Source organism: Rhinopithecus roxellana, chromosome 18, assembly GCF_007565055.1.
Source record: "Rhinopithecus roxellana isolate Shanxi Qingling chromosome 18, ASM756505v1, whole genome shotgun sequence".
NCBI classification, from domain to species: Eukaryota; Metazoa; Chordata; class Mammalia; order Primates; family Cercopithecidae; genus Rhinopithecus; species Rhinopithecus roxellana.
Window position 1 is genome coordinate 77,439,600 of NC_044566.1, and position 6,142 is coordinate 77,445,741.

The 6,142-nt window shown below is 53.2% G+C and overlaps 1 protein-coding gene across 7 annotated transcripts in view; it reads right to left on the reverse strand.

Annotated features, from left to right (window-relative positions):
- The window catches only part of KLF12 (Kruppel like factor 12), a 462,251-nt gene extending 457,443 nt beyond the window's left edge, over positions 1–4,808 (reverse strand). For 2 of the 7 annotated variants that reach the window (XM_030922037.1, XM_030922038.1), the window contains exon 1: positions 3,595–3,966. The gene's annotated coding sequence lies outside the window, so the exon portion shown is untranslated. Of the gene's footprint in view, positions 1–3,357; positions 3,553–3,594; positions 3,968–4,789 lie in introns of those variants that run through there. The other 5 variants (XM_010377653.2, XM_030922035.1, XM_030922034.1 and 2 more) reach the window with 4 other exon arrangements.
- Positions 4,809–6,142: the final 1,334 nt, after the last annotated feature.

Consider the following 6,142-nt stretch of genomic DNA (forward strand, 5'->3'; position numbering starts at 1 on the left):
GAAAGTGACAGATAAGCAACTACAACCTATTTCAGACTTATTTAAAAAATTAAAGTTGTAGCCAGCACAGTCGCTGATGCCTATAATCCCAGCACTTTGGCAGGAGGTTTTCTTGAGGCCAGGAATTCAAGATCCAGCCTAGACAACACAGTAAGACCTCATGTCTACAAGAAAATTTTTAGCTGGGTGTGGCAGCGTGCATCTGCAGCCCTGCCTACTTGGGAGGCTAAGACGGGAGGATCCCTTGAGCCCAGGAATTTGATCTATGATGATGCTACTTCAGTCCTGCCTGGGTGACAGAGTGAGATATCGACTCAAAAAAAAAAAAAAAAAGCTGTTTTCTAACCAGAAAAGGTAATAATGGTGTTGATTTTGAATGAAACTGTCTTGGGATTTTAGCTCATGTTCATTAATCAACATGCAACTGGCAAGTAGAAAAACTTATAAACAAAAACTTTTCAAATGAGTTTGTGCCATTACTAGTTTTCTAGTTCAATACACAATCTACAGCTAGATTTATGAACTTGACTGTTTATCTCACAATATACTGTAATATTATTAATTTGCAAAAACATAAAGTTCCATGCTTTCCATGTTGTATAATGGAAAAAAATGTCCAGGACCTTTATATGTTCATCCCCTTAACAATATCCCTTCACTGGGTAAGGTTACTCCAAACTCTAGATTAACCAACACTGGCTTGAATTCAAAATGCTCTCAGCATAGGCCTAGAGGCCTAAGCACTTATGTTGTCTCTGCCAAGATAAAACACACCTATATTTAAGGCCAAATTATTTCACTAAGTTGATAACAGCCTGCTTCATGATATACTGTAACATCTAAAACTCACTGGAGCCTGTTTAAAGTGTCTAATTTCCCTGCACAGGAGGCAGGGAAAATATCCCTGAGCAACATGTATATTTTCACATGACCAGAACACGATGGATATTACAGGCCAGATGCATGCTCTTCAGAATGAACGTCAAGCATCCCGATTTGTTCTCCCCTTGGCCTGGGGAGAGTGAGTGCACTAGTGTTTGCAGACCTTCCCTTTCAGCACACACATAGGCTGCAGCTGTAGTAAACAACCATCAGCCAAGAGTTGCTAAGGTCAAGGTCTCAAATGCTAGACCAGGACCATTTCCTCCCAAATGATAGTCATCTCTGAAAAAAGAACTTGTGGGGGGGGGGGGTGTGGAGAATATTAAGGACTCATTAGCACAATTTTTTTCAATAAATAGTAATAAAAAGCATTCTACAATAAAGTTCAGTTGACTGCATTGATAAGCAGTACATAAATAACTGAAGGATTTCAAAAATAAACAGAAAGCCTGAAGAATGTTTTATTTAACCTGACACAGTTATGTTGGTTACAGGGTCTTAGTTCAAAATTATGAAAATTGTATGTGAAAACATTTCAAATTTCAAATTTTCCCAGTACATTTCATAATAGTTATTAATTGGTAGAATAATAAACCTCTTTCCTAATTTTTATACGCTCAAATTGCTCTTTCCCCAACTCAGAGGAGCTTAATATACTCAATTTAGTATCACGACTGACCGGTCTGCAACAATAAAGATATAACTTACGCAACTGAAACGTTTGTCCTTCAACATCCTATTTCCACTACGCTTCTAGAGTTTAAAATTTTCTATTCTAAGTATACTCCTTTATCGGAACCAATTTCTATGGGGTTTTAAAAAATGCACACAACATGTCAATGAGGTCTGAGGACAGCACAAGCAAGCTTTTTTCCTTGAGGGAGGGGGGTCCACTGTTTTAATTAAATATCAGTTCTAAAGGCGTTTCTTAGAAGACGATATACACCCACTCTTCAAAGTGACCACTCCTATTCCCATCACAAAACGCTTCTTGCTAAAAACCACCAAATTTATTTCAAAGTATTTACTTATCTAAACAACTCCATCGTCCAGTAAGAAAAGGGCATGGAAGCGTCTAGGTGGTTTTGCAGAATGACGTGTATTTGATTGGCAGATGTCTACCGAAGTCACTAGATGCACACGCACTAAATGTAAATAGAGTTGCTCGTCTCTCTGATGTTACAGGGAAACAGAATTTAACGCTGGTGTAAAATAAAATATCAGAATGCTCGGCCGAGAATTCCATTAGCCAGTGGAATTATTTAAAACTATCCATACAGAACGACACTTAAGCCATCTACACAGTTAAATTAGAGGGCTGACAATACTAACTACACAAACTGTTTATCCAGATTACACATTCCGTTGTATTAATACTCTTTAACTCAACACAGTCAGGTTTTATCAGCTGAAATAAGACTATTACTATTAAAGTATGCAAAACTCGAAGCGCAGGGTGAAGGGGGTTGGGAAGCTGCAGGGCATATAACAAAGGAATTGGTACTTTTTCCAAGCATTTGCCTCAAATGCACTGCGAAACAAAACTGTTGAGTGCACCCCACCCTTTTCCCCCAAAGATAAAAGTTTTCAAAGTTCTTGCAGACAGCTCTCTACCCAACAAAAGCAGGATTGATTCTCCCCACAGGGGAGCATCTAACGTGAACACCAACTAATGTCGCGGAGGTCAAGTCCGAACCCTCAGAGTGAGCTTCCAAGGGAAGAAGTGGCTCCCAGGCCGGCTCTGCGGGTTCCCGGCCCGGGTGGACGTGCAAAGTTGCCCCTTGTCAACTCTGGCCAGGTCTCCCGTAATTGAAAATAACAGCCACCGGCCAGCCCCTGGCTACTTGCATGGACCAGGCACTGTAGCAAGTGACAGTTACACATCATTACGACCAGAGACAATAATGAATGTAGCACCAGGAGCACTATTCATGCCAGCAGTGTCATCTCCGCCTTAACCCCTTCCCCTCCACTCTCTCCAGCGCGCACACACAGCCCACACGGCCCCGGTGCGGAGCTATTCAACCACCACGCTCGAGGTCGGGGGGCCAACTACTTCCACAAGCCCCCCTTCCCCCCAAGTTCAGCCCTGGGGTTTTATTTCTCATCCTTGGCAACTGTCAGGCAAACACTGCGACCAACAATTCCGCTAGGGGTAGAAAAACATTTGCTTAATTCACGTTACTTGATAACTTCTTCTGAAAAAAAAAATTAAGGGAGGGGGAAGAAACCTCCTTCTTTCTTCTCCACGAATCCGACCGACGCTACTTGCTTTGCAACAGCATCGCCCTTCCCCGGCCCCCTCCCGCTTCCCAGCACTTTCCCCCTTTAAGAACACAGACCAACCAAAATGATTTAACTTGAGCAGATGACAGAAGGAAAATAAAACACGTTAAGAGAATACGGTCTGATTTGGGATGGCAAAAAAAAAAGAGGGGGTTGTTTATTTTGATAAGAAACGGAATCGGCACAGACCTGAACAGAAGCTGCAGAGCAGGAGAAATTGTTTTCTTTCCCTCACACAGAGTCCCCCTCTCTCTCTCTCCCTTTCTCTCTCTCACACGCGCGCGCGCGCACACACACACACTCACTAGCACACACACGGCGTCACCCGCGCACACGCACACGCAGAGCCTCTCAGCGGCTCTCTGCAGTTCTCAGGAAATGAATGGGGGGCAACCCGGGGAACTGTTGTACTTGCAAATGACTTACCCGGATCACATGATGCGCTAAATGTAGGGTGGGCCGGTGGGTGGAGGCTGCCGAGACGCGAGCCCCGGTCTAGTGTGGGGAGCCTCGCCAGGCCCGCATCGAATTACCCCGGGGCCCAGCCGAGGGGGTTGCAGGACGCCGCTTCTCCTCCCTCGCAGCCCGCAGCTCAGGAAACCGGAGAGGCGCCTGGGGTGGGGTGGGGTGGGGTGAGGTGAGGGGGGGCCGAAAACAAGAAACCCCCAAACAAAAGAGCTCCGGGTCCTCCTCCCCAGAAACAAAGCCCCGCCGCTGCGGGCGAGCCCCGGGGTGGGGCCGAGGGCGGGGGCGGCGGCGGGGAGGGGCTCGCTCAGCAGGCGCTAAGTCGCTTTATTGCCATAAAATGGGGCCCCCGAGCCGCTCCGCCCGAGGATTAGGAGGCGGGCTCTGAGTGTGATGGTTGAAATCCCCTGTGGGAAACTAACCCCTCCCCGCTCGCAGAGGTAGAAGGCAACACCCACTGCCCGGCCCTCGCCTCCCCACCCGGACCGCCGGGCTGGGTCCGCGGCGCCTCCACCCCGCCCCACCCCGCCCCACCCCTGCCCCCGCCCCTCGGCTGCGCTTCCCTTTCACCTGCACCACTTTGCTGCGGCACCCCAAATAACCTAAAGATGGCCCTGGGAGCTCGGGGGGTAGTCGGTTGAGGGGGCCTAGGGGGCCCGCGGGGGCTCGCGGCGGGAGGGACCCCGGGAGGGCAACTCGCCGGGCAAGGACTCGCGCCAAGACGCGAGAAAGTCCCCTCTTTTGTGTCAGAGCGCGCCAGGCAGGCTTAGGAGAATTCGGGGACCCAGAAAGCGCGCAGCCCGCTTGGGCCCCCACCCCTCGCCGCACCCGCCCGGGTGGGGGCGCGCAGTGGAGGGAGGGGGCCGTCGCCCGGGCCGTCCCCGCGGCTTGCCCGCCAGCGAACTTGGAAAGGTGTGGGCGGAGCCGGCCCGGTTAGCCGGCCGGGGCTGTGGGGCCGCTCCCGAGGGCCGCCCCCGGGCGCTGGGCATCGCCGGCGCTGGGCAACAATGGGGTCGAGCAGGGGCAGCCCCGCGCGCCGGTGGGGCGGGTGGAGCAGGCGGAGGGCCGGGCGCGGCAGCAGGGGAGTCATTGTTTGGGTTCCTGAGCGACGCACGTTGCGGGCGAGGTGGGGGCGCCCCTTCTCCCGGCACTTCACCTTGGCGGGATGAATGGGGGCGAGGCGGAAACGCGCGTCTGGCCTCGCCACCCCAGAAAAGGGGTCCCTGCCCGTGCCAGTTTTGTGGGAAAGCAAGCAAACTTGCAGGACTGGGGCAGAGGAAGCGGGAGCTGCAGACCCCAGCGGCGCCCGGGGGCGGCGGGAAAGGGAGTCCAGCCCCACTGCCCCGCGCCCAGAGCGGAGCCCCGAGAAGCGGGCGGCCCAGAGCAGAGTCCTTGACGCTTTCCCTGGCAGCCCCTCCCTCCCCGCCTCCGCGCCCCGGGGAGCGGATCCGCGGGATTGTGGGGCGGGAGAGGGAGGAGGCGGCCAGGCGGCCCTGCCGTTCCCGCGGCGGCTCGGAGGGCGCGGGGTCAGCGCCGCGCCGGAGGGTCGGCGGGGGCGGGGAGCAGACGGGGCGGAAGCGGCTGGGCGGGCGGGGCGCGCGGCGGGAGGGGCGGGAGGCTGCGGACCCGCCTCCTCACCATCCTAGGTGAGCGCGGCGCTCCGGGCACTACAGTACCTCCCTGCCCTGCTCCCCCGTCCCGCCCCGCCCCGCCCCGCGTGGGAAACCGCCAGGGTGGTGGGAACGCCGGGAAGGGGAAGTTTGTGTGCGGAGAGAAAGCTTTGCTGTACTGTGGCGTGGAGTGGGGTGGGAAGAGAAACAAGGGAGAGGCCGAGAAGCAGGAAATGAGAGCGAAGGCACCAATGTGAGCCAGGGCCAGCCGGGTTCCCCATCGATGTGGCGGTTTCCAGCCACTTCAGGCCCGGTGTGCGTTCCTAATGACAACAAAGGCGGCGTCTGCCTGGTGCGTTCTCTGCCTCCTGCCACTCCTAGGTTCTGGGGAAAATGGGAAGGGTGGTCCAACCTAGAGGAGGAGTCCCACAGCCTAAGATGTGTCTTAGGAAGACAGCAGGGTGCAGAGGAGGGGTCTCTCCTGGTCTTGAAGTTTCGAAGAGGAACAAATGTCTGAAATTTGTGGAGCACTCCTAGAGCGAAGCAGCCTAGGCAGCGGGAGCGGGAAGGCGCGGGCACAGCGAAGGCGTCGGGAACCCAATGGGACTGGCGGGTTGAGGGGTCGGTCCCCGGTGTGCAGTCTCTGTTCCCGGGGAACGCAGCCACAGCTCCTACTCCCTGATCCTATCCTGGGCCTAGGGTAGACAGCTCTTTGCACTCTGCTACATCCGGATGGAAACGATGTAAAAACAAGTTTGAAAAGCAGTAGACTATCAACAACTGCGCAGGATTTCAACGAGAAACTTGCCTCTACTAGAATCACTGTGAAGTTTCCCTCTAGGTTGGGCAGGGAGTGAAGGAAGGGAGTTTCACTGTAAGGGTGGAAGGATACTGTAAGA